Consider the following 27,237-nt stretch of genomic DNA (forward strand, 5'->3'; position numbering starts at 1 on the left):
GCATTTTTAGTCTCATAACATCTGTTTTCTGCTTGGTTTCTGGGAGTCTTGCTTCACACTTATGAAGTCACCAAATACCTTGAATGGTAGTTACATACAGTATGGCTTCATTTTTAGCACTTCCCTTTGCTTCTATATTTCAGAAGATGTGTCTTTCTTTCCAGTTTCAGTAAATTTTGGCCATCTTTCCTTCAATACTGCTTCTTGTCCATACTTTTTCTTCCCATCTGGAATTACAAGTGTGTGTATTTGTTTGTATGTGTGTTTTGTGTGTGTGTGTGTGCGCACAAGCACACTTTTCACCTGTATTAGAATTCTAGTTTCTGTAATAAATAACTGCAAGTTTTCAGTAGCTTAACAAAATATGTGCTTATTTTACAATTATGTAACAATATAATACATGTCTTCCTGGTTAATGAGAAATTTTCCTTCATGTGGCCAAAATAAAAGCTCTAAGAGATTTAAGATAAAAGTAATGTTTGTGCATCCTTTTAACTCATGTTAAGACTTAATTCAAATGCCATTTCCTTTCCTATACATCTATTCTGAAACTTATAAGGCAGTGTATATGGATATGTCTGACACCCTATATTTTTTGTAATGCCTTTAGGAAAGGTGTAGGTAATTTGATATTTATACCCCCTTAGCATTTTGTCATTTTGTAGATAGTGAATGAAAATACTGAAACTTTTATTGTAACTTTCAACACTTGATAGGAATAATGATTATGTCTCTGTAAATTTTATGCTATCACTCAAAATGCACTATATACAAATACATGTAATTTTGACAAATAAGAATGACATATAATATTTTCTTTTGCTGTTTATGAAGGACAGTCAAGCTTACTATTCTGCTTTTTTTAAAAAACAAATCTTTAGTTTACAAACAAAACCTTATATTTACACAATGGTTTTTAGATTTGCACAATGATTTTTAGATTATACTCAAGAAGTCTATTTTTGGAAATAATTCTGCATCTGTAGTAGATCTCCTCACAACACTGAAGTTCTTTAATAACTCTCAATAATAAATGTTTGTCCTAGAGAAATTGCAGTGGATGGCAATTGTTAATAATAAAATAAACTATTGGTTGTCAGGTTACTATTAGTGAAATATAGCCCATACAACTTGAAATTTGGCAGTAATTCGACAATATAAATGACTTCTGGCAAAGCTTGATATTTTGGGATTTTATTATAAACTTTCTATTTTCTCCTATAAATCTCATTGAAATATAAAAAGCTAAATACAGGAGCAATTGTCATGACATTATTTTAATAATACTTATTGAAAAATAAATGTTTTATATCTCTCCACTGATGTCTTTGGGAAAGATCAAATGTAGATACATGTATCTTTACAGCAAAATCTTTAGTATATTATTGTTTTCAAGGGAAAGGAAAATCAATAGGAATATCAGTAACAAGAAGTAACATACTTCAATGTAGAAAATGACCTACCACTAGGTCAGGAGCATTTATGAACTTCAAGGGGAAAATAATCAGGGTTGACTCACACAAGTGGATAAAGTTTTTAAAAACTGAGTCAAATATTTATAGAGTCATGACTTACCTATCCAATATAAATATCTGTCCTTATTTTTTCAGACACTGAAAGGTTACAGATTTCCAATTTTTTCCTAGTATTTTGGTCTCAGTAACAGGATTATACCTAAACCATTTTATTTTATAAAAATAATTTTAAAATCATATCCTATTGCCTAAGTTTAGCACATTTTACTCTGTTTTCTGAAAAAATAGATATAAAACCACCAATCCATTTAAAACAACATTATGAGTTTGATCAACATTATTTCAAAGGAAATATTATTTTTCTATTCCAAACATTTGGATTATCTGATAGTTAATTAAAATTATTTTTCAAAGTACATGAAAAACATTTTTAAGTTGTTGGTATTTTTCTAAATTGCTTTCCCAAGGAATCATGTTAACATTCTATTCCACCTATAGTGTACAAGATCATTTATTTCATTGAATTTTAATGTACTTTAGTATTTTTGTTACCTCTAATTTTTCTTCACTGATGACCAAAATAAATAAATAAATAAACACGCACAACATATTTTTAGTGTAATTAATAGGGAAGTTAAAAATATGCCCATGAAGTTTTGATATTTTCACCTTTATTTTTATAAAAATTATCTGTGTAAGACATGTTCATTTTTGATGAATGAACTCCCACCACCACCAATACACATCTATGAGTCTATTCACTCTACAAGTACTGATTAACATCTATTGCATGTATAAGGCACTATTCTAGGAGGTATAAATAAAGCAGTGAACAAAAGAGGTGAAAATGTCCATCCATATAGGACTTACCAATAATAAACAAACTAAATAAGCCAGTGTTAATTATGTTAGATGTTAGTAAGTGCTACGGAATAAAAAGGTTTCTTAAGGAAAGCCAGTCTCAGAGGTGATTTTAAGTATGAGGGAGTGAGCCCTGTGGATTTCTAGGGAAAGAAAGTTCTAAACAGAGTGGAGAGCATTCTGTGCAAAAAACTTAGGAACAATTACCTAGTGTAACATATGGGGAGCAAAGATTCCAGTGAACTGGAGTGAATTGAATGAAGTATGAGATATTAAGGAATGAGATCAGAAAAGTCATGTATGACCAGATGTTGTGGTTACCCCATGTAAGTGGAATAAACTCCCTACCCAAAATTTGCTTCAGATGTTGAACTGATGATGACATGCACACAGGCCAACTAAGATGAACTTATTACTCACTAGTATAGCTTTCTGGGGAGAGCAGGGCATGCTCCCAAGTGGGTCTGAAAATGGCTTGAGAGATCAAGAAGGAGCAACTGGCTTGGGTATTATATTGGTTAAGGGGCAGGGCTGAGGCAAGAGTTTCTGTGCACGAAGGTGGGGCTTGTATGGTTTGAACCTCCTTCCTCTGCTGGGGAGAGAGCATGCCTGCTTTCTTATCAGTTTGCACATAAGTATATGGAGCAATTAGGTAAAAAGGAGAGTAGAAATTTAAATTTGTCAACAAACATCAAAAATGAGTTACACCAAACCCTACTGGTTTTAACTCACAGAAGGGAAGCCATTTGAAGGTATTGAGCAAGCAGAGTCATGACATAAATCTGATTTAGTTCTACATGGAACACTGTGAGTGCTGTATTGAGAATGGAAAGGTGAGTAAAGGAAGATTCATGGAAGCCAGATGTAAGAATTTGCCTTAATTTAGTGAAAGATGGTAGTGGCTCAGAACAAGAAATTAGCAATGGGTTTGATGGGAACTGATTGGGTTAAGAAATAGCAGGAATTGTTCATGAAATGGTTATGCTGAGAGAAAAAAGTTTAACCCTGAAAAATTGGGAAGATGAGATTGATGACAATTCATAAAGGGAAACTCTGATGCAAACAGTTTTGAGGGAAAACAAATAAGAAGCAACATTTGCCTCTGAAATTAATAAGGGCTTGGATATATAAACCTGGGGGTTAGAGCAAAGGTAAGAGAGTGATATACAACTGAAAGATATTAGCAGAGATAATATTCAAAGCCATGGAATTGGATGAGAACCTAAGTAAATGACTGCATATTGAAAAAAAAATAATGCAGTACAAGGGCTGATCCATACAACACTGTAAAGTTCAGAGATCAGGTACATGTTGATGAAATAGCAATGTAAGCTGAGAAGCTGACAGGGTTGGGAGTAAAGGAGGTATCCATGATATTGAGAAGATAAAGTATGTCGAGGATGGAATAATAAACTGTAGGCCCAGTTTCCAGAGGAGTGATGAGAATGAAATTTGCTTGAAGTTCATGAGAAAGTGGGAAGAGAAAACTTAAAGACAAGTAAATACAACTTATTTTGAGGAAGAACTTTGCTCTAAAAGAAGGAATACATGGATGGCAATTTTTAAAGTTTTTTTTTTTAAGTCAGTGGGAGAAATAACAGCATGCTTGTATGCCAATATGAAATATTCAGTAAAGTGGGAAAGTGTCTGTTGCATGAGAGAGCAGAATTAGTTGGATGGGATCTAGACACAAATGACAGTTTGGCCTTTACTAAAAACACAGGGATTAAAACCATCTTAATAACAAAATAAATCAAAGGATATTAGCACAAATTCAGGAGATCGGGTCATAGATTTTGTGGGAACTTGTGAAAGTTTTCCTCTGAATTTTTTCTATTCTCTGTGAAATAAGCATCAAAAACACTAAATGCTGATGGGGAAGAATTGTTAGAAGTTTGAGAAGAGCGAGAATGATACAGTGTAGTCTTGAAATTCTAACACCGTGCACCAAAGAACATCCAGGCACTGCAATGAACTTACATTGAAAACAATCTTTTTTTAAGGCATCTCAGTGATACCTGATAACCAATGGATGCTATACTAACTACTGGGTTGACGTGTTAACAATTCCAATATTAGATTGTGCTGCTAACAATTCCAATATTAGATTGTGCTGCATTCCTTTAGATAATGTCATTCTTTTGCAAAGCTGGTTTTGGTTGTTACTTTGGTTGTTGCCTTGTGATGAAAAACAAGCAGTGCATGAAAATCAGTGTGGAGCTGGAAATGAAGGTGGTGGCATCCAATATAATTCTAAGGGTTGAGAAATTGTACCGCACCCAACAAGGTGCCCATATCTCCTTAGTAAGTGATTGTGGTCATTTAAAATTGAAATTACAATGTTTTATTACAATTTATATGTATATATTTTGTCATTTTGACATAAATTTTTATACATTTCCTAACCTAATAACCTAATAAATAGAACTGTTCAGTATTTCTTTTTATCTAAGGGTGCCATATGAAAATTAGCAAGACACTAAGGTTCCATGAACTGAGAAAGCTTGGATAATTATCGTGTCTCCAGCACAGGAGAAGGATATGTGGACAAGGTGAATCACGATATGGTGGCTAGGTGGCATTATAAGTGCACTTCATGTTCACAGCCAGAATGTTAAAGTGAGATGAGACGTCATGATTTTGTGTTTTTCTTCAGCCCGATTCAGCTACACAAATGCAGTGTGTAATTCAAGGGGATTTAGCTTAACAAGGTTTGTGATTTTTTTCAACCGGTTCAATATAAATCACGGAGAAATGACAGGAAGTTGAAAATATATTAAAGGGAGTGATTGCAATTATTGATAGTGTTATTTAAGATGGATTGGAGGAAAATAAAAATGTGAGGTAGGTGGAGTCCAGTAAATAATATGTCATAGGATCTGAAGGGTTTAAGGTTCCACTGAGGTCAAGGAGTTGTATTCTGTGCATGAGAAGCAATGGAAATGTGAATAAGAAGAGCCAGAAATTATCAGTTATAAACAATTTTAAGGTCTGTGTATGAAAATAAATATCTTAGGCAGAGTGAAGAACAAAAATAGATTTATTGGATGTCAAACTTGACTGAAGTTGGTTCAATAAAAAGTGGGAGTAGAAAATTGAAAACAGCAAGTATAAACAACTGTTTTGAAGAAAAGATTCATTCTAATAGGAAAGAAAGACAAGATCATAGAGATAGAAAGTTAAGAATATAAAAAATCTCTTTTTACTATGACTTTTGCAAAGTACTTGCATTTGGAATATGAGCACTTATCACAGTTCTAAAAACACATGTAATAGATTAAAAGATATATAATAGGGTTCTTTTGATAATCATATTTGTGGCTAGAAAGGACGGTTATTTAAGGTTAGTACATTTTGGCATATTATTATTAAACATTTTTCATTATGTGTATAATTTAATACTATTAAATCTATATTTATATATCAGATAATGGACAAATATGTCTGCCTCATTCACGTAGACGATTTTCTGTCTATATGTCTACCATTTTTACTTAAGTTCTTCATTTAAAGGAAAATATGTCTCTGTCTAAAACAGTCTATTAGAATCAATATTTTAAAAGACTAGAAAAAATAAGAAAAGGGAAGAAAAAGAAACTCTGCTGTTTTTCTTTTGTATTTAGCATCCTCTTTAATATATTTTAATTACAGTCTTAATTTTACTTGAAGATTATGATAAAACTTGCCAAACAGAAAATATTACATGTTTCAATATTCTTTAGACTTAGAAACACATACAGAAATATTGGTAGAGTAACAAATTTAATTTTAGAGAAAAGGTATACTGATTTCATGGAGATTATTTTATGTTTAAATGTTTGAAGAATCTTCAATTTCAGAGTTATCAAAATCCTTTGCAAAATTATTAATTGCCCATGAATAAAATTAGTATACTAAACAATTGGTTTATATGTTAGAAAATATAGCATTATTTCCATACATCTTATACATTAATAAAAAATTAGGTGAACATACACACACATATAAATAAATATCCTGCTATGCAATTTTAAAAGAATGCATACATCCAGTGATTTTTCTTTTCCAAAGTTCACCTTTTACTTGAAATCTAAAACAACTTCAAAAGTTTTCTTCCTTTGGACATAAAATCTTTCAGAGTTGTAAACTATTACTCATTTTCCCATCTTTCTATTTGACGTTTGTATACTTTCATTTACAAAAAAGGTTTATTTTAATTCACTATATTTAAGTTTTTCTTTTCCAAACTAGTAGAGTAGGTTGATTTACATTGTTTTAGTGTTCTTTCCAGATAAAGATATATCTTCCGAAATATCAAAAAATGTTTGCACTTCTCATCAACGAAAATAATTAAGTAAAATAAATTTCATCCTCAACTGGTAATTGCACTACAAAAATTCTAATTTACTGAATCCATAGCATGAACAGAAGGAACTATGAAGTAAAGCATTGCAACATCATAATTTGGCTCTTTGATATATGTTTTAAGATCTATAAAATAGAAACTTCTATAATGAATGAGGTGAAAGAAATTAAATGAATTCATAATATAAATACAAGAAGACAATACAAGAGTTAAAGTTATTCTGGAGAAGTGTTAAATTAGCACAGGGAAAAAACTTCATTTTTAATAGTTTACTTAGTGTATAAATTGAACAGAAAATTATATATAATAAATATTTTTAAAGCTCTTCTGCTAAAATCATAGACTGCAAGACCTATTATCTTACCACTTTATCTCTGATTACAGGCATTTCTGAATGATATTTAATATAAGAATCATCTGAAAATATATTTGGTCCCAAATATTTTCCCATTAGGAGAATTTGTGAATTCTTCTTTTAGAGAGCTAAAATCTGATTTTTTAAAGTTTGGATGAAAAACACACAGAATTGAGAAGTACATTGAGTATGGTCTGAGAGATAATTTGAGCAGCTGGGAAAGCATCTAGGGTGGGTCAGAGTTTCCAGGGTTTAAAGTGTGGCAAGAAAGAGTAATTTAAGATGATAATTATTGAAATTGGACAGATATAGTTTGTGAAATAAAAACATATGGACACTAGGCCCAGGACAGAGTGGTAATTAAGAAGAATACAGAAAGAGAGGAAAGATCAAGTTAAAAATAAATTGCTGTGCTTCATAATTTTGCCTGAGCATGCAGCAATACTAATCTCTTACAAGATAACTTTTTTAAAATAAACCACTGATCAGGGTGTGTCTATTTTAGGAACTTTCTCATTTGATCAGGACTCTGGATCTAGAAATAATTTTAAATGGTCAAAATGATAATATCATGTAACTTGAAAAAGCGGACCATAAATTCCAAGATTGTGTTAGTGATTACATAAGGATTAAGGATTTAAATTTTACATTGAGAAGATATATAAATGGCTGACTAAATGCAAACAAATTTTAGAAGATTTGTATACGGAGAAGGTATCAATAATATCAGAAATATTGAAAATAAAATGTTCAGATTGGCAGTGAGTAGAAGTAATTGCTATTATAACGAAGACAAAGTCAGGTAATTTCTATTGTAGTACTCTATTTCACATGTATTATAGAATTCAATTCCAGGAAAAATCTAATTATTCTCTTGACTCTCCATGCTTTAGGAAAAGAAATGAAAACAAATTGTATTTTGTTGCTTAGGGAAGCCAATATGCATAATATTTATTTAAAATTTTGCAAAGGTTTTTAATATGTGTATAATATTTCACTCACCCATAGATATAATAATGAATGTATTTAAGTAGCCTTTTTTAAAACCACTTTTTCAATTAAGCTGTCATTTAGCAACTTACAAAATTTCATCTAATAATAGAATATTAGAGTAGAAAAAGGTAGATAATTTTTATAATGTTATATTCTTGAAGAATTTTAATGCTAAGACAGGCATCTAAAATTTATTAAAGCAAGTTCCCACTGATAAAAGAGGAAGGATAGGAAGACTTCATTGAAACTTATGTCATAATCTGTTTAGCATTTTAATGCATATGGCCCCAAAGATGGAAAGTAGCATAATCATTTTTTCTTAATGCATTTTACCATGGAATTCACTGCCTGAGAGATTTCTGGGGAACCTATGAGTTCTTTTAAATCCTTCCCAAAATCTGAATTTCTTTTATGTCCTATTTTATTTGAAAATTACTTTCTATATATCCTTACCACAGCCTTGAGATTTTCAATTTTAGCAAGTGAGACAATTAAGAAAATATTTCCTCACTGTATAATTTGTAAAGTAAGAGAACGGAATTAGCTAGAGAAAAAAAGATATAAAATAGAAATATTGGTTCGGCTAGAAATTTCTGCAGTGAAGCTCTGGAAAGGTAAAGGAAATTGAGGGAAATTAAGATTGAATTTTGGGATTGCAGTCTTCTATCTTTTGATCTGGATAGCTGTGATGTTGGGACAAGAGGCTGTTCCAGGGTGCAGTCATATTCTGAGGTTTTCTTAAAAAAAAATTATTAAATATACTGTTGCCATAGAAACAAGTAGTTTGTTAAAACATATACACTTGCACGTGTGAATTTCCCTCAGGTTGATTACTAATTAAAATAAATTACACTTTCACAGTATTTACAGAATACAACTATTTTTATAGTCTTGGGACTGTGTGAATAAATAAATACAGCACTGTAATGGATATGGAGCCCCCCCCCCAGTACTGCTCAGTGCAGGGTCTGCACAAACATGTGGTAGCTCTGAATGTAGAACATTTATATGAAAGGAAAATCAATGGATAAATTAGTAAGAAAGCAGAAGGTGTATTTAAAAACTTATCTTTAAAATTACATTTGCTAACCATGTGACAACATTAGGGAAACCAAAATAGAGGGACAGCCTACAAAAAGACTAACTAGTACTCTTTAAAAGTATCAAAGTCCTGGTGAACAAGGAAAGCCTGAGAACTGTCAGAGATTAGAGATCTAAGAGACATGATTGAAAGCAACATGACACCATGGATTGTGTCCTGGAACAGAAAAAGGACATTTAGTTGGAAAATCAAATCAGAATCTGTAGTTTAGTTAGTATTATATCAAACTAATGTCTTTGTTTTGATAAATATACCATGGTTATGTAAGATTTTTTTTTTTTTTGCAATACGCAGGCCTCTCACTGTTGTGGCCTCTCCTGTTGTGGAGCACAGGCTCTGGAAGCGCAGGCTCAGCGGCCATGGCTCATGGGCCCAATGGGCCCAGCCGCTCTGCGGCATGTGGGATCTTCCTGGACCGGGGCACGAACCCATGTCCCCTTCATTGGCAGGCGGACTCTCAACCACTGGGCCACCAGGGAAGCCCTGTGTAAGATTTTAAGATTAGGAGAAGCTGATTGAAGGGTATATGGGAATACTTAGTATTATATATGAGAGTTTCTGTAAATCTAAAATTATTTCCAAATAAATTTTAAAAAACACACCAGAATAAGACATTAAAATATTTCTAGGAAAGAAGCAATGTTACATTCTTAAGGTCGCATAAAATCACAGTTTACTCTCCTTTTTTCCCCTAAGGCATATGTTGCTCAATTATGACTTATTTTATCATGTCTTTGATTAATGGGTTATATAGATACATTTGAAAGAATATTGATTGAGAGAGTAGTGACTATAAAGAAGATATAGAGGGCTTCCCTGGTGGCGCAGTGGTTGAGAGTCTGCCTGCCGTTGCAGGGGACACGGGTTCGTGCTCCGGTCCGGGAAGATCCCACATGCCGCGGAGCGGCTGGACCTGTGATCCATGGCCGCTGAGCCTGCGCGTCCGGAGCCTGTGCTCTGCAACGGGAGAGGCCACGACAATGAGAAGCCCGTGTACAGCAAACAAAAAAAAAACAAAAGATATAGAAATATTATCTCAAATCTTAATACTATTTCTCCTACATTTTTCTACTTTTTTTAACATTAAAACCTTTAGCATATTAATCATAATCATTTACAACTTTGATATTTCATACATCTGTGATTCTGAAAATTGCTTTGTCCTTTTGATCTGTTTTGTTACTTTTTAGTATGCATCATAACTTTTGTTGAAATTCAGCAGTATTGCGCTGCTATACATTACTCAACTCTCCGTAGCCTGGTGGGGAGAGGCTGGGCAGTGGTGAAGGGGAGGTAGGGGGAGGAGGAAGGTGGAAATCTTTTCTGTTTTGATCAAACCTCACTCTCAAGCAGTCACCATAATCCTGGGTTTCATGCTGTGGCCTCCTGGTTCTCCTGTCACTTTCCCAGCTATGACTCTGCAGCCAACATGTACTCCTGCCCCTCCTCCTTTTCCATTACAGCGATCAAAAGTGCTACTCAGACTCACAGATAAATCTTCCACATCCGCAACTGCCCCTAAGAAAGAGCAGCTCCAAACACCAACCACACCTCTCTCAACTTCTGTTTTCCCACAGACGTTAGCCAGAAAAGGCCTATATAAGGTACGTATAGAAAGTTCTTCAGTTAGAATTATTCTTCCAGGTATTTTATTTTCTTCTGTCCTCCATTACTGGAAGTGAAAGTCTTTGTAAATAGATAAATGAACAGATAGGTACAAAAAAAAAATATATATATATATATATATATATATAGAGAGAGAGAGAGAGAGAGAGAGAGAGAGAGAGAAAGATGTTACACCCAGAGGATATGGTTTACAATGTTGAAGGGGACAAAAGCAAACAAACAAACAATACAATCGTGTATTTATTGCTATAGTGGAGTTCACCTCACCAAAATGAGATTAAATATACTTTAATAGTAGTACATAAACCAAAGGAGATGGTATTCCTATTCAATATGTCTATATTCACGTGCTTACATGTGTGCATGTGCTTTTTTTACACCCGACAAAAGTTGCGTGTGGTTGTGTGGTCAATTTTGGATTGGTTATACTAACAAGGACTAAGTAAACATGCTTTTGAATATATTTGTTGATGAATAATAGAAAGAGACTGGAATGACTGAATGGAAATACTAATGGGAAATGCATGACCAAATGTAACAGGTAAGTTTCATAACTCTTGAAGGTTATTTGTAAGCTAGATATTTTCGCTGAGGAAATCGCACTTACCAAGCTTTCACTGAATGGAATATGGCCTTTAGACACATTAATTCTGCAAATTCAAGTTAATTTACATAATGTTGAAAGTTGAGCAGGAGGACAAAGAAATACAGGTTTGGTGGATTCCATAAGAAAGCTACACAAAAGGAAACAATTTTTCTTTCAAAGATTAATTAAATAATTAAATTAAGTTTTAATATTTTAATTAATGAATACATATTTTTAATTTCTTTCTCATATAAATTATAATTAGAACACAGGTAGATCATATAGTCATTTACTATTATTATTATTTTAATATCTTTATTGGAATATAATTGCTTTACAATGGTGTTTTAGTTTCTGCTGTATAATGAAGTGAATCAGCTATACATATACATATATCCCCATATCTCCTTCCTCTTGCATCTCCTTCCCACCCTCCCTATCCCACCCCTATAGGTGGTCACAAAGCACCGAGATGATCTCCCTGTGCTATGCGGCTGCTTCCCACTAGCTATTTTACGTTTGGTAGTGTATATACGTCCATGCCACTCTCTCACTTTGTCCCAGCTTACCCTTCCCCCTCCCCATGTACTCAAGTCCATTCTCTATGTCTGCATCTTTATTTCTGTCCTGCCCCTAGGTTCTTCAGAACCATTTTTTTTTAATTCCATATATATGTGTTAGCATATGGCATTTGTTTTTCTCTTTCTGACTTACTTCACTCTGTAAGTCTCTAGGTCCATCCACCTCACTACAAATAACTCAATTTCGTTTCTTTTTATGGCTGAGTAATATTCCATTGTATATACGTTCCACATCTTTTTTATCCATTCATCTGTCAATGGACACTTAGATTGCTTTCATGTCCTGGCTATTGTAAATAGAGCTGCAATGAACATTGTGGTACATGACTCTTTGAATTATGGTTTTCTCAGGGTATATGCCCAGGAGTGGGATTGCTGTGTCATATGGTAGTTCTATTTTTAGTTTTCTGAGGAACCTCCATACTGTTCTCCATAGTGACTGTACCAATTCACATTCCCACCAACAGTGCAGGCTGGTTCCCTTTTCTCCACACCCTCTCCAGCATTTATTGTTTGTAGATTTTTTGATGATGGCCATTCTGACTGGTGTGAGGTGATACCTCATTGTAGTTTTGATTTGCATTTCTGTAATGATTAATGATGTTGAGCATCCTTTCATGTGTTTGTTGGCAATCTGTATATCATCTTTGGACAATGTCTGTTTAGGTCTTCTGCCCATTTTTGGATTAGGTTGTTTGTGTTTTTGACATTGAGCTGCATGAGCTGCTTGTATATTTTGGAGATTAATCCTTTGTCAGTTGCTTCATTTGCAAATATTTTCTCCTATTCTTAGGGTTGTCTTTTCTTCTTGTTTATGGTTTCCTTTGATGTGCAAAACTTTATTATTTTTAATGAAAGATCTTTTTTAGTCCTCATTTAAATAGTATAGGCAGAGTGAAAGGATTTTTATAACCAGTTATCTTATTAGCTTATACATCTTTAATATAAGCTAAAATAAAACAAAAATGATTTATGGACTTTATTGACATCTATTATGATTATGTACTTTTAAATGTCTCATTAGTCTCTCTGAGTACTGACTTTGGAGCTTATAAACATAGAGCCTTGTCTTGTAGGTATCAAAATACAGTACAAGGTGACAGTCCCATACACTGTCCTAGCATCATGGTAGGTCCAGTTGTATAGGTGTGAAGGAAATGCTATAGGAGCAAGATAAGGGAGTCCCATAATTTATTTCATGCAGTTACTTGAGGATTTATTTGAGGAAGGTAAATTTTGAGCTGGATCTTTTTTTTTTTTTTTTTTCTTCTGTACGCGGGCCTCTCACTGTTGTGGCCTCTCCCGTGACGGAGCACAAGCTCCGGATGCGCAGGCTCAGCGGCCATGGCTCACAGGCCTAGCTGCTCCGCGGCATGTGGGATCTTCCCGGACCAGGGCGCGAACCCGTGTCCCCTGCATCGGACTCTCAACCACTGCGCCACCAGGGAAGCCCCTGAGCTGGATCTTTAAGAACTCAATAAAAATTTTGCCAAATAAGTATGGAGAAGAGACTCCAGGCAATGGTAAGAGTAGTAGCTTTTAGACACTAAATTGCATGATCCACTTGTGAGGTGATAAGGGGTTTATCAAGTTTAAGCTATGGTAACTGAAGAGAGAGCGATAAACCATATTTTTCTGGGACATGTTAAGGGATAAAACTGAGCTTCATGAAGTATATGGGTGGCTTCATGTATTTGGGAGCAGATTTTTATTTTCAGAAGATAGTCCTAACAGCAGTGTGAAGCATATTGTGATGTAGGAAGAGAATCATGGTGTCCATATAACTGCCTCCAAAAGTAAAGTATTTCTCCAGAGAAATATCAGCTCCAATCCTTAGAGCCACAGGAGGATATATCTGGAATTTTCAAGTATCACTTTGTCCACATAAGTGGATTAGAAATATAAATGTCTAGCTTCAGAATACCCATTTACTAATATATCATCATCAAACTTGTATGAAACCTTACATGAATATTCCCTTAGCCATCCTAGATTGACTTTCTCTTTGGGGTAATCAAATGGTTTATGCCTGAAATATCCCTCTAATTCCCTTTGCCCATAAAGAATTAAGCCATTTAATTTATAAAATTATGTATCATCAACAACAAGTTTTAGAAAATTCACTTTTGTTACACTGGTATTGATGGTACAGTCAATTGTTTATTCAATTTATTTTAAAAAAGTACTTGTTCTTCTAACGTAGTCTGGGCACTGTGTTATTTCAAATAAGTGTTTGGTTTACAAATAAAGCTTTTTTTTAACTTAAGGAATTTAAAAAGTAATAGACGAGGTACATGAATAAACAGGAAATTACAATACTGTGAAAAATGCCTCATCGGGAATAAGAATCACATGTCTTTCTAATAGTAATTTATGACACTTTCAAACTATCTTTTTAATTTTGATTTCTCTTTAAACCAGTCTATTATTAAAACCAGGTATAAAATTAAAAATACTTTATATTCCCTTAACATATGTACCTTGATCTATTGAAATGTGACTTTCTTTAGCATTCAAAATATGTCATTGATTTAGAAATAGCAAGAATAATGAACTTTTACTTAATGATACTATGGAAAGAATAGGATTTATTAAAACATTAGGGCACAAGTAATTATCGATGAGCAAAGGTGGACATGCACATAAAATGCTGATTCTCTGACTGAGAAAAATAATATACGGATATAAAATATGTAAGATATTTATTGAACTCTGACCATTGGGTACATTTAAATTCTTTTGAGTAGGATATGAAAGAGACTTATAGTAATGAATATATCAGTTTCTGCTTTTTAACTAAAGTATAAACTTTTTAAATTTTCTCTAGTTAGGCAAGAAACTGTTAATAAAATCAAGTTCTGAAATAGTTTGCTACAAAAATATCTTCAGACAACGAATAGTCAAGAGAATATCCTACTGGGAATATCGAAGCCTGATGCTGTTTTGTACAATGGCTATATTTTACAAAAGTAGTTTTGACAAACAATGCTTGTGAAATGATTGCTTACATTTTAATTTGCTAGCTAGCACTTTGTTTACAGTCTTCGAAATGGTAGGTTCCAAAGCCCCTTTTCAAAATGTGCCTAATGATCTGAGAGAACACAGATTTGGCTATTGTAACAAGCTGTGTAGCTCTGTGATAGTTAGAGACAAGAGTGATCTTGTGATAATCTGCTATTTACTGTAGACCAAAGTATGTCTTTGAGGAAAACTGCCATTATTGCCTTTACTTACTTCACAGATTAAGTCCAGTATCCTTGAAGCAAAAGTTATATCTGAAGAAGCTATATATGGACCCCATTCAAAGCAAGTAGACAAATAAGATGCCAAATATCAAACACTGGCATTACGAGAAAATTACTTAGTTTTCTAACATTTTTCTTGTGGCTTATGAATTTACAAATAGATTGAAGCAGTCAATCTATGTCATCTAATTGAAAATAAAGATATGTGCCTTAGGTAATAACACGGCTTATTTCAGAAAAACACTTTCAAAGAGGGTTGAATAGAACTGAAGCAAAATACCTTATAGGGAAGAAAGAAAGAACATGGGCTAAAAGAAAAAAAAAAACACAAATAAAACCAAAATCAAAACAAACAAACCTGCCAAAGGAAACTAAGACAAAGAAAAGATAAAGCAATCCTAGGAATAGTAAATTTACTAGAACATGATAGATTAGGAAAATTAGATTACAGAGATTAAGCAGAAACAAATACACAAAATAACAAAAGCAGGATTAAACATGAACTTCTTATGGATCTTGGGAGCCCAGTCATTTCTGCTACTCTATACCATAATGGCATTGATGGGTGTGCTGGGATGTGGTAGGGAACTGAGATGTTACCACCACTATATTAAAAAGATGATTAATTTTCATCACCAAAACATTGAACTAAAGACCCACATGATTGAAGAGGAAACAAATGAGGAAAAAAACTGGCTTTTAATTCTTTACATGTATGAGTGGAACAAAGGTAGACTAATACCCTAATTTAGTCTACCTAAACTGAGAGTTCTGCCCAGGGGTGGCCTTTCCTGTGTTCCAGTTTCTGGCCAGGAGAGCAACTGAAGGAGGAGTCTTTCCTCAGTGTGGACAGCAGTCTGCCTCTAATAAGTAAAGCTTTTATCCTGACCCTCCAAACAGATTTTTTTCCCTAAGGAAACAACTGGAAATAAAGAGTACAGTGTCAATTTTAAGAAATTATTTCAGTCTTTAATTTGCTATATTAACGTATTCAGTAAATCTTGAAAATGAATAATAATTTATACTAAACGTATCTTTGCATTTGAATAATTCTACTTGCTTGGTTGTTATTTATAAAAGTACAAGAAACTGTATAATGCACTTGATTAAAAAAAAAAAAAAGTACAGTAAAAATCGCAATAAATGAGCTCCCTAAGGCTAAAACAATGTTTCAACACAAGAATATTCAGCATGGAAATATTGCTTCTGGCAGACGTGATGGAGCAAAAATATGTTTTAAACTATATTTAATAATCTGCTTACTAAATTTGTTACATGGTACACACAGCATTTTCCCATTTTGTTTAATAACCTGGATATTTTGAATAAAAGCTTCTAATTTTATTCCCTGTTTTCAAAATATTTCTTTTTTGCTGTTAAGAAGTTTCACATTGAACTGTGTTTATCTTCTAGCATTTTTCTCAATAATGTAGTTTTAGATACATTTACTGAAATGACTTGGTATACTTTATAATATTGCTTGTATTGAAAAAATTATTTTCACTATTCTTTTTCTTCAGTTACATCATAAGACTGTATTATAATACATGAAACTTGGTGGTAAAAACTTTATTTTTTTCTTGAAAAACAATCATTGTGTATTTTATTTTTTCAATGCATGGGCTTTTAATTTGATCATTATCACATATTACTTTTTTTACTTGAATTTTAATTAATTTTTTTATACAGCAAGTTCTTATTAGTCATCAATTTTATACACATCAGTGTATACATGTCAATCGCAATCGCTCAACTCATCACACCACCACCACCACCACCTGCCGCTTTCCCCACCTTGGTGTCCATACGTTTGTTCTCTACATCTGCCTCTCAATTTCTGCCCAGCAAACTGGTTCATCCGTACCATTTTTCTAGGTTCCACATATATGCGTTAATATACGAGATTTGTTTATCTCTTCCTGACTTACTTCACTCTGTATGACAGTCTCTAGATCCATCCACGTCTCAACAAATGACCCAATTTTGTTCCTTTTTATGGCTGAGTAATATTCCATTGTATATATGTACCATATCTTCTTTATCCATTCGTCTGTCAAAGGGCATTTAGATTGCTTCCATGACCTGGCTATTGTAAATAGTGCTGCAGTGAACATTGGGGTGCATGCCTCTTTTTGAATTATGGTTTTCTCTGGGTATATAGCCAGTAATGGTATTGCTGGATCATACGGTAATTCTATTTTTAGTTTTCTGAGGAACCGCCATACTGTTCTCCATAGTGGCTGTATCAGTTTACATTCCCACCAACAGTGCAAGAGGGTTCCCTTTTCTCCACACGCTCTCCAGCATTTGTTGTTTGTAGATTTTCGGATGATGCCTATTCTAACTGGTGTGAGGTGATACCTCATAGTGGTTTTGATTTGCATTTCTCTAATAATTAGTGATGTTGAGCAGCTTTTAATATGCTTCTTGGCCATCTGTCTGTCTTCTTTGGAGAAATGTCTATTTAGGTGTTCTGCCCATTTTTGGATTGGGTTATTTTTTAAATTTTGAGCTGCATGAGCTGTTTATATATTTTGAAGATTAATTATTTTTCCGTTGATTCATTTGCAAATATTTTCTCCCATTCTGAGGATTGTTTTTTTGTCTGGTTTGTGGTTTCCTTTGCTGTGCAAAAGCTTTGAAGTTTCATTAGGTCCCATTTGTTTATTTTTGTTTTTACTTCCATTACTCTAGGAGGTGGATAAAAAAAGATCTTGCTGTGATTTATGTCAAAGAGTGTTCTTCCTATGTTTTCCTCTGAGTTTTATAGTGTCCGGTCTTACATTTAGGTCTCTAATCCATTCTGAGTTTATTTTTGTGTATGGTGAAAAGGACTGTTCTAATTTAATTCTTTTACATGTAACTGTCTAGTTTCCCAGCACCACTTATTAAAGATACTGTCTTTTCTCCATTGTATATCCTTGCCTCCTTTGTCATAGATTAGTTGACCATAGGTGTGTGGGTTTATCTCTGGGCTTTCTATCTTGTTCCACTGATCTATGTTTCTGTTTTTGTGCCAGTACCATATTGTCTTGATTACTGTAGCTTTGTAGTATAGTCTGAAGTCAGGGAGTCTGATTCCTCCAGCTCTGTTTTTTCCCTCAAGACTGCTTTGGCTATCCAGGGTCTTTTCTTTCTCCATACAAATTTTAAGATTTTTTGTTCTAGTTCTGTAAAAAAGTGCCATTGGTAATTTGATAGGGATTTCATTGAATCTGTAGATTGCTTTGGGTAGTATAGTCATTTTCACATTGTTGATTCTTCCAATCCAAGAACATGGTATATCTCTCCATCTGTTGGTATCATCTTTAATTTCTTTCATCAGTGTCTTATAGTTTTCTGCATGCAGGTCTTTTGTCTCCCTAGGTAGGTTTATTCCTAGGTATTTTATTCTTTTTGTTGCAATGGTAAATGGGAGTGTTTCCTTAGTTTCTCTTTCAGATTTTCATCATTAGTGTATAAGAATGCAAGAGATTTCTGTGCATTAATTTTCTATCTGGCAACTTTACCAAATTCATTGATTATCTCTAGTAGTTTTCTGGTGGCATCTTTAGGATTCTCTATGTATAATATCATGTCATCTGCAAACAGTGACACTTTTACTTCTTCTTTTCCAATTTGTATTCCTTTTATTTCTTTTTCTTTTCTGATTGCCATGGCTAGGACTTCCAAAACTGTGTTGAATAATAGTGGCGAGAGTGGACATCCTTGTCTTGTTCTTGATCTTAGTGGAAATGCTTTCAATTCTTCACCATTGAGAATGATGTTTGCTGTGGGTTTGTCATATATGGTCTTTATTATGTTGAGGTAGGTTGCCTCTATGCCCAGTTTCTGAAGAGTTTTTATCACAAATGGATGTTGAATTTTGTCAAAAGCTTTCTCTGCATCTATTGAGATGATCATATGGTTTTTATTCTTCAATTTGTTAATATGCTGTATCACATTGATTAATTTGAGTATATTGAAGAATCCATGCATCCCCGGGATAAATCCCTCTTGATCTTGGTGTATGATCCTTTTAATGTGTTGTTGGATTCTGTTTGCTAGTATTTTGTTGAGAATTTTTGCATCTATATTCATCAGTGATATTGGTCTATAATTTTCTGTTTTTGTAGTATCTTTGTCTGGTTTGGGTATCAGGGTGAAGGTGGACTCATAGAATGAGTTAAGGTGTGTTCCTTCTGCTGCAATTTTTTGGCAGAGCTTGAGAAGGATGGGTGTTAGCTCTTCTCTAAGTATTTGATAGAATTCACCTATGAAGCCATCTGGTCCTGGACTTTTGTTTGTTGGAAGATTTTTAATCACAATTTCAATTTCAATACTTGCAATTTGTATGTTCATATTTTCTATTTCTTCCTGGTTCTGTCTTGGAAGGTTATACCTTTCTAAGAATTTGTCCATTTCTTCCAGGTTGTCCATTTTATTGGCATAGAGTTGCTTGTAGTAGTCTCTTAGGGTGCTTTGTATATCTGCGGTGTCTGTTGTAACTTCTTTTCCATTTCTAATTTTATTGATTTGAGTCCTCTCCCTCTTTTCCTTGATGAGTCTGGCTAATGGTTTATCAATTTTGTTTATCTTCTCAAAGAACCAGCTTTTAGTTTTATTTATCTTTGCTATTGTTTTGTTTCTATTTCATTTATTTCCGCTCTGATCTTTATGATTTCTTTCCTTCTGCTAACTTTGGGTTTTGTTTGTGCTTCTTCTCTAGTTCCTTTAGGTGTAAGGTTAGATTGTTTATTTGAGATTTTTCTTGTTTCTTGAGGTAGGCTTGTATAGCTATAAACTTCCCTCTTAGAACTGCTTTTGCTGCATCCCATAGGGTTTGGATCATCGTGTCTTCATTGTCATTTGTCTCTAGGTATTTTTTGACTTCCTCTTTGATTTCTTCAGTGATCTCTTGGTTATTTAGTACCGTATTGTTTAGCCTCCATTTGTTTGTGTATTTTACGTTTTTTTCCCTGTAATTCATTTCTAATCTCATAGCCTTGTGGTCAGAAAAGATGCTTGATACGATTTCAGTTTTCCTAAATTTACTGAAACTTGATTTGTGACCCAAGATGTGATCTATCCTGGAGAATGTTCCGTGCCCACTTGAGAAGAAAGTGCAATCTGCTGTTTTTCGATGGAATGTCCTATAAATATAAATAAAATCTATCTGGTCTATTGTGTCATTTAAAGCTTGTCTTTCCTTATTTATTTTCATTTTGGATGATCTGTCCATTGGTGTAAGTGAGGTGTTAAAGTCCCCACTATTATTGTTTTACTGTCGATTTCCTCTTTTATAGCTGTTAGTAGTTGCCTTATGTATTGAGGTGCTCCTATGTTGGGTGCATATATATTTATAATTGTTATATCTTCTTCTTGGATTGATCCCTTGATCATTATGTAGTGGCCTTCCTTGTCTCTTGTAACATTCTTTAATTTAAAGTCTATTTTGTCTGATATGAGCATTGTTACTCCAGCTTTCTTTTGATTTCCATTTGCATGTACTATATTTTTCCATCCCCTCACTTTCAGTCTGTATGTGTCCCTAGGTCTGAATTTTGTCTCTTGTAGACAGCATATATATGGGTCTTGTTTTTGTATCCATTCAGCAAGCCTGTGTCTTTTGGTTGGAGCATTTAATCTATTCACGTTTAAGTAATTATTGATATGTATGTTCCTATGACCATTTTCTTAATTGTTTTGGGTTTGTTTTTGTAGGTCCTTTTCTTCTCTTGTGTTTCCCACTGAGAGAAGTTCCTTTAGCATTTGTTGTAGAGCTGGTTTGGTGGTGCTGAATTCTCTTAGCCTTTTCTTGTCTGTAGAGCTTTTGATTTCTCCATTGAATCTGAATGAGATCCTTGCCAGATAGAGTAAACTTGATTGTAGGTTCTACCCTTTCCTCACTTTAAGTATATCATGCCACTTCTTTCTGTCTTGTAGAGTTTCTGCTGAGAAATCAGCTGTTAACCTTATGGGAGTTCCCTTGTATGTTATTTGTCGTTTTTCCCTTGCTGCTTTCAATAATTTTTCTTTGTCTTTAATTTTTGCCAATTTGATTACTATGTGTCTCGATGTGTTTCTCCTTGGATTTATCCTGTATGGGACTCTGTGCTTCTTGGACTTGGGTGGCTATTGCCTTTCCCATGTTAGAGAAGTTTTCGACTATAATCTCTTCAAATATTTTCTTGGGTCCTTTCTTTCTCTCTTCTCCTTCTGGGACCCCTATAATGCAAATGTTGTTGCATTTAATGTTATCCCAGAGGTCTCTTAGGCTGTCTTCATTTCTTTTCATCCTTTTTTCTTTGTTCTGCAGCAATGAATTCCACCATTCTGTCTTCCAGGTCAATTATCCGTTCTTCTGCCTTAGTTATTCTGCTATTGATTCCTTCTAGTGTAGTTTTCATTTCAGTTACTGTATTGTTCATCTCTGTTTGTTTGTTCTTTAATTCTTCTAGGTCTTTGTTAAACATTTCTTGCATCTTCTTGATCTTTGCCTCCATTCTTTTTCCGAGGTCCTGGATCATCTTCACTACCATTATTCTGAATTCTTTTTCTGGAAGGTTGCCTATCTCCACTGCATTTAGGTGTTTTTCTGGGGTTTTATCTTGTTCCTTCATCTGGTACATAGCCCTTTGCCTTTTCATCTTGTCTATCTTTCTGTGAATGTGGTTTTTGTTCCACAGGCTGCAGGATTGTAGTTCTTGCTTCTGCTGTCTGCCCTCTGGTGGATGAGGCTATCTTAGGGGCTTGTGCAAGTTTCCTGATGGGAAGGACTGGTGGTGGGTAGAGCTGACTGTAGTTCTGGTGGGCATAGCTCAGTAAAGCTTTAATCCACTTGACTGCTGATGGGTGGGGCTGGGTTCCCTCCCTGTTGGTTCTTTGGCCTGAGGCAACCCGACACTGGAGACTACCTGGGCTCTTTGGTGGGGCTAATAGCAGACTCCAGGAGGGCTCACACCAAGGAATACTTCCCAGAACTTCTGCTGCCAGTGTCCTTGTCCCTACAGTGAGCCAGAGCCACCCCCTGCCTCTGCAGGAGACCCTCCAACACTAGCAGGTAGGTCTGGTTCTGTCTCTCATGTGGTCACTGCTCCTTCCCCTGGGTCCTGATGCACACACTACTTTGTGTGTGCCCTCCAAGAGTGGAGTCTCTGTTTCCCCCAGTCCTGTCAAAGTCCTGCAATCAAATCCCACCAGCCTTCAAAGTCTGATTCTCTAGGAATTCCTCCTCCTGTTGCCAGAACCCCCAGTTGGGAAGCCTGACGTGGGGCTCAGAACCTTCACTCCAGTGGGTGGACTTCTGTGGTATAAGTGTTTGCCAGTCTGTGAGTCACACACCCATCAGTTATGGGATTTGATTTTACTGTGATTGCACCCCTCCTACCATCTCATTGTGGCTTCTCCTTTGTCTTTGGATGTGGGGTATCTTTTTTGGTGAGTTCCAGTGTCTTCCTGTTGTTGATTGCCCAGCAGCTAGTTGTGATTCTGGCGTTCTCACATGAGGGAGTGAGAGCACGACCTTCTACTCCGCCATCTTTGTTCAGGGCCTGGTCCACATGTTTGGTGGTAAAAACTTTTCACTCACACTTTGTCATGTCCTAATAGCTGAAGAGACTGTAATCTTACAGTTTTTAAGTTACATTTCAGCAGTGAATGGAGGTATATATGTGGGACATTGAGAATTACTGAGTGTGATGAGAGGGGCAAATCAAAGATTCTGGAACACATAAAGCCTCTAATGAATGTCAAGATGGATAAAGAGTCTCATGGCTGTCCTCAATATCTTCTAGAAAGATTATAGCTCAACATCAATTACCTTTGAGATGATTTGGACTTGTGTACACATGACTTAACTCCATGCAAATTTTGCTTCTGAACCATACCCTCTAGGAAAAGTATTGAACCCATATAATCTTAAAGGGGCAAAGTAAAACATGGAGAAAAATAATTCCACTCATTCTCTTTTCCCATTTACAAATGTTACAACAGCTTTTCATGTGCAATACAAATGGATAAGAGACCCCACCCACACCCTCAATATGTGTTTTGATTTATCCAAGATACTGACTCATTCAGCCTATCCTCTCAAAGCTTTCCCTGACTCCTAGCTCCCTGATGTGCACCCTGCTTCAAGTTAACCTGTCCTAGGGTAGGGTTATGCAAAAGTGCAGGAAATCTCAGTTCTTATAGGCTAACAGTCTTTTATATTCCATGTTTAACCTGTTGGTGAGGAATAACTTTTATGAACAAGCTGTGTTCTTCCTGGTAAGGAAACAATTTTTCCTGTTTTGACCATCACAATCAACAGGTGTAAATCTTCAGGGCTGCACCCTACAGGCCTGTAAGCCTTATAATTGCCCAGTCCCAAAGGGCCCAGAGGCAGCAACAGAGACATCAGTGATTTACTGGGTGGGGGATCTTACAAGTTTGAAAAAAAGGTCCTGAAGAGACACCTCACTGTGGACAGCAGACAGCAGGCAGGACACTGTAGCAATCTTCACTACTCAGGGAGAAGGAGGCTACCATTTACAGGGGGAATTGATGTCAGGTTGGCTTTTCAGTTACCAGGAAAACCAGAGGCTGGGGCAGGGGGCAAGCATGTAGACAGTTACTAATTAAGCCTTATAATTAAGAGGATTGGATAGTAATGTGAGTGAAGCAGGGACTGGTCAAGCAGGAGATGTACAGAGAGCAGAAGACCAGCCATCTTGAATATTCTGGCCATACAGTAACAAATGGACATCCAAATCCCGGTATTTCTTTATCTCTTACTCCAGGTTTTAAACAATCTCAAAGTGCCATATAACTTTAGTTCTTTATGGAAACTGTTGTGTAGATTTCTTTGTAGCTAAATAATCTCTCTAAATCTAGCTTCTCCACTGACTTTCCTTGTGTAAATTTGGTGAATTGCGTCATTGAATTTGTAAAATTTATTCCATCTGGGGGCAAGCTCTCTAGGGCCCATAGTTGCATAGAGCTCTCACTTTGTTTCTGAATTGAACCACCAAGCTCTGTGCTAGGAATCTTGGCTTCAGGAGAGCTCAAAGCAGAAATTCCCAGCAGGGATTTTATGCCCTTCTAATCTCATAGGCAAGTCAGGCTATCTAAACTCTTATGCTAGATAAAAATCATTAATAAATAAAGTGACCTTGGGGGTTGCCATGGGAATTTCTGATTTCAAAAAGAACACCTTAAATCCCACCATCCTTATGCTGGCCAAGAGTCAAAACCAGACATCCAGCCCTTCCCAGTGAAGACAGAGCTTTTTTTCAATTCAGCTGTCAATCACCTCTATGCTATACAAGTGTTTGTTAGTTTATAAGTTAAGATTTCACCAAATACATTTTATACTTTCTAAAGAAATCTTAGTGTTCTGTCCTACCTTATCAATTTGACAGGGTTACAATTATTTCTATGAGATTATAACATACAGTCATACTCTGAGAACACAAAATTTTTTATATATATATATATTCAATAATATAGTAATATCCTAACCATAGAACTTAGTTTAGGTTCAAAACGTTTCAGTCGGCTCTTATTTTTCTCTAAATTTTATGAGTTATTAATATAAAGTTAATAATTTAATAATAGAAATAAAATTAGGTCTGTGCTTATTGAAAAAGTGCCAAATGTACAGTAGTTTTGCTTTGAAGAGTTTAAATGCCTCATCCAATTTTTTTTTCCTAATTTTTCTGATGGAAAGATGCCAGACTAGATCTGAGCATGGTCAAAACGATTTAACTGCACTGAAATTCTCAGTTTTTTCTTACTATATTATTTTTGCCTTTCTCTCTGAACAAAGCACCCACCATCACAGAATGTCATTGGTAAGCTCAAAAATACATGAAGTGAGGTAAATGCACCCCATATGCAATGCCAAATACTCATTAAACTCAAAATCCATTAAACTCAACTGTGGTGGGAAGCTGTGGAAGTAAAGGTGAAATGTTAGCTATTTCAGTGGAATAAAGCTGAAATGCTGAAAACACAGGAGTCCTTTTATCACAGATGAACTGCCACAAGAGATAATTGGACCTACTCTTATTTAATTGAAAGGCTTTGGAGGTGAGTTTCTTTAAAAGTAAACTGATGACACTGAAAACTGCAGCCTGTGGAGTTGATTGAAGTTTATCAGAAAGAATGCAGTTGGCCCATTTATTAAGTTACACTGGATCACCTTCCAGAGTTTTGTGTGTGTGTGATAGATGATTTTTATGAAAGAAATCTTACTATTTGAATTAATATGTTTGAAAATTCACATATGTCTGCTTAAAGTGATAAATAAGAATGAAAAAAGTGAATTTTAAATTGAACTTCTTTACAAAAATAATGTAGCTAAATTCCATCAATATGAGATGTTAGATGCCAACATGCAGTGTTTTATATCTTCCTATAAAGAGAATAAAATTTTGTATAAATTAAAAAAATACTTTCAATGATGACATTTTATTGCTCAGTCTCCAAAGAATGCTTTGAAATGCATAATTATTTTTAAAACCGAGCTTAATGTCAACCATTTTATTTCCTTTCCATGGAAAGTGAAAGGTCCAAATCTCAAAAGAGTTTTGGAACATTCGAAATGGTTTTGTCCATTTATAGTTCTGTTGCTATTATGTCTATGGAAATGTATTTCAAGTTTAAATAACAAGCCACATGAATGAGTCAGATGCTAAGTGAGGATTACTGCTTGCTCTGACTGTATTTTAACCTAAGAAGAAAAAGTGTCTCTAGAGGAGACTGATGTGGGAAAGCAGGAGTAGGGGTTTTAAATTTATTATTCTACCAATTTGTTTACTGATATTCAACACATGTTAATCTGCTTTATGACATTTTCATATGGTAAAATTTTAACAGTTAAGATATTAATTGGTTCAATGAGCACTGAAGTGTGGAAATTACAGTTGTGTTCCTTTATTTTTTTAAAGTAAATATATCTTTTTATTCTTCAATGATAAGATGAAGTAAGTGACTCTCCCAAGAGAGAGGCCAAAGTATAGATCAAACTACAGTTTTTGTATTTGCTACTTGATTTTACAATTATTTGTGTAATTGCATGTTTTTCAAGCTAATATGTACTTGATTTGGCTTAAGAAACTCGTCATTTGTTCAGTCTTCTCCTATGAATGATTTTTTCATAAACAGATTACATTTCTTAATGTTTATGTACTTTTTTAGCATGATAAGACAATGTAATAATACAAAAACTTAAAGGTTGATATTTGTTTTGACAAGGAAATGAATCATGTAAAGGTGTTTCTTATATGGGCAATTGCTGCTTTTTTTTTTTTTTTTTTTTGCGGTACGCGGGCCTCTCACTGTTGTGGCCTCTCCCGTTGCGGAGCACAGGCTCCAGACGCGCAGGCTCAGCGGCCATGGCTCACGGGCCCAGCCGCTCCGCGGCACGTGGGATCTTCCCGGACCAGGGCACGAACCCGTGTCCTCTGCATCAGCAGGCGGACTCTCAACCACTGCGCCACCAGGGAAGCCCAATGTAAATTTTACATGAAAGCTTCCCTCGTCTCCACAAACTCTGCCCTGCCATGTAATCAAATCATTCCTCGGTACGTGATTGCAGACACTGGCGGCTTTGCATATAAACGTAGCAGGGTCCTGATGCGGGGGTTCTGAGCCTGGGATCCTCTCTTTCTCTGTGGTCCTGGCTTTTGTGCCTTATGTGGTCACTGGGCCTTGCTCCATCTACTTTAGAAGCAATAAAAAAATGGGCAAGATTTGCAGATGCTTCCAAGTTTCCAAGGACCAGCAAAGATAGCAGTCTGTTTAGAAACTTGAATTTTATTCATATGTCTATCGTAGGACTATAGTTATCATTTTCTGGGTTTTTTGTTTTGTTTTCGTTTTCGTTTTGTTTTTTATTGGAGTATAGTTGCTTTACAGTTGTGTTCCTTTAAACAGATCTTCCTTTGCTTTTTTTGTAATTGAGTTTTATTATTCCTCCCAAGAGACATAAATGAAGAATATTTTTAAAAAGTGAACTAAATTGAGAGAAAGAGACTCGCTTTTTTACCCTAAGTATCCTCACATACTCTATTATTTTTATTACACCCATAAGAAGGAACCCC

At 34.9% G+C, this 27,237-nt stretch overlaps 1 pseudogene; it reads left to right on the plus strand.

Moving 5' to 3' along the window:
* The first annotated feature begins 10,543 nt into the window (after positions 1 to 10,543).
* Positions 10,544 to 27,237, plus strand: part of LOC114903895 — a 64,999-nt pseudogene continuing 48,305 nt past the window's right edge.

Source organism: Monodon monoceros, unplaced genomic scaffold (genome assembly GCF_005190385.1).
Source record: "Monodon monoceros isolate NGI ecotype Baffin Bay Population unplaced genomic scaffold, NGI_Narwhal_1 Super_Scaffold_21, whole genome shotgun sequence".
Classification (NCBI taxonomy): domain Eukaryota; kingdom Metazoa; phylum Chordata; class Mammalia; order Artiodactyla; family Monodontidae; genus Monodon; species Monodon monoceros.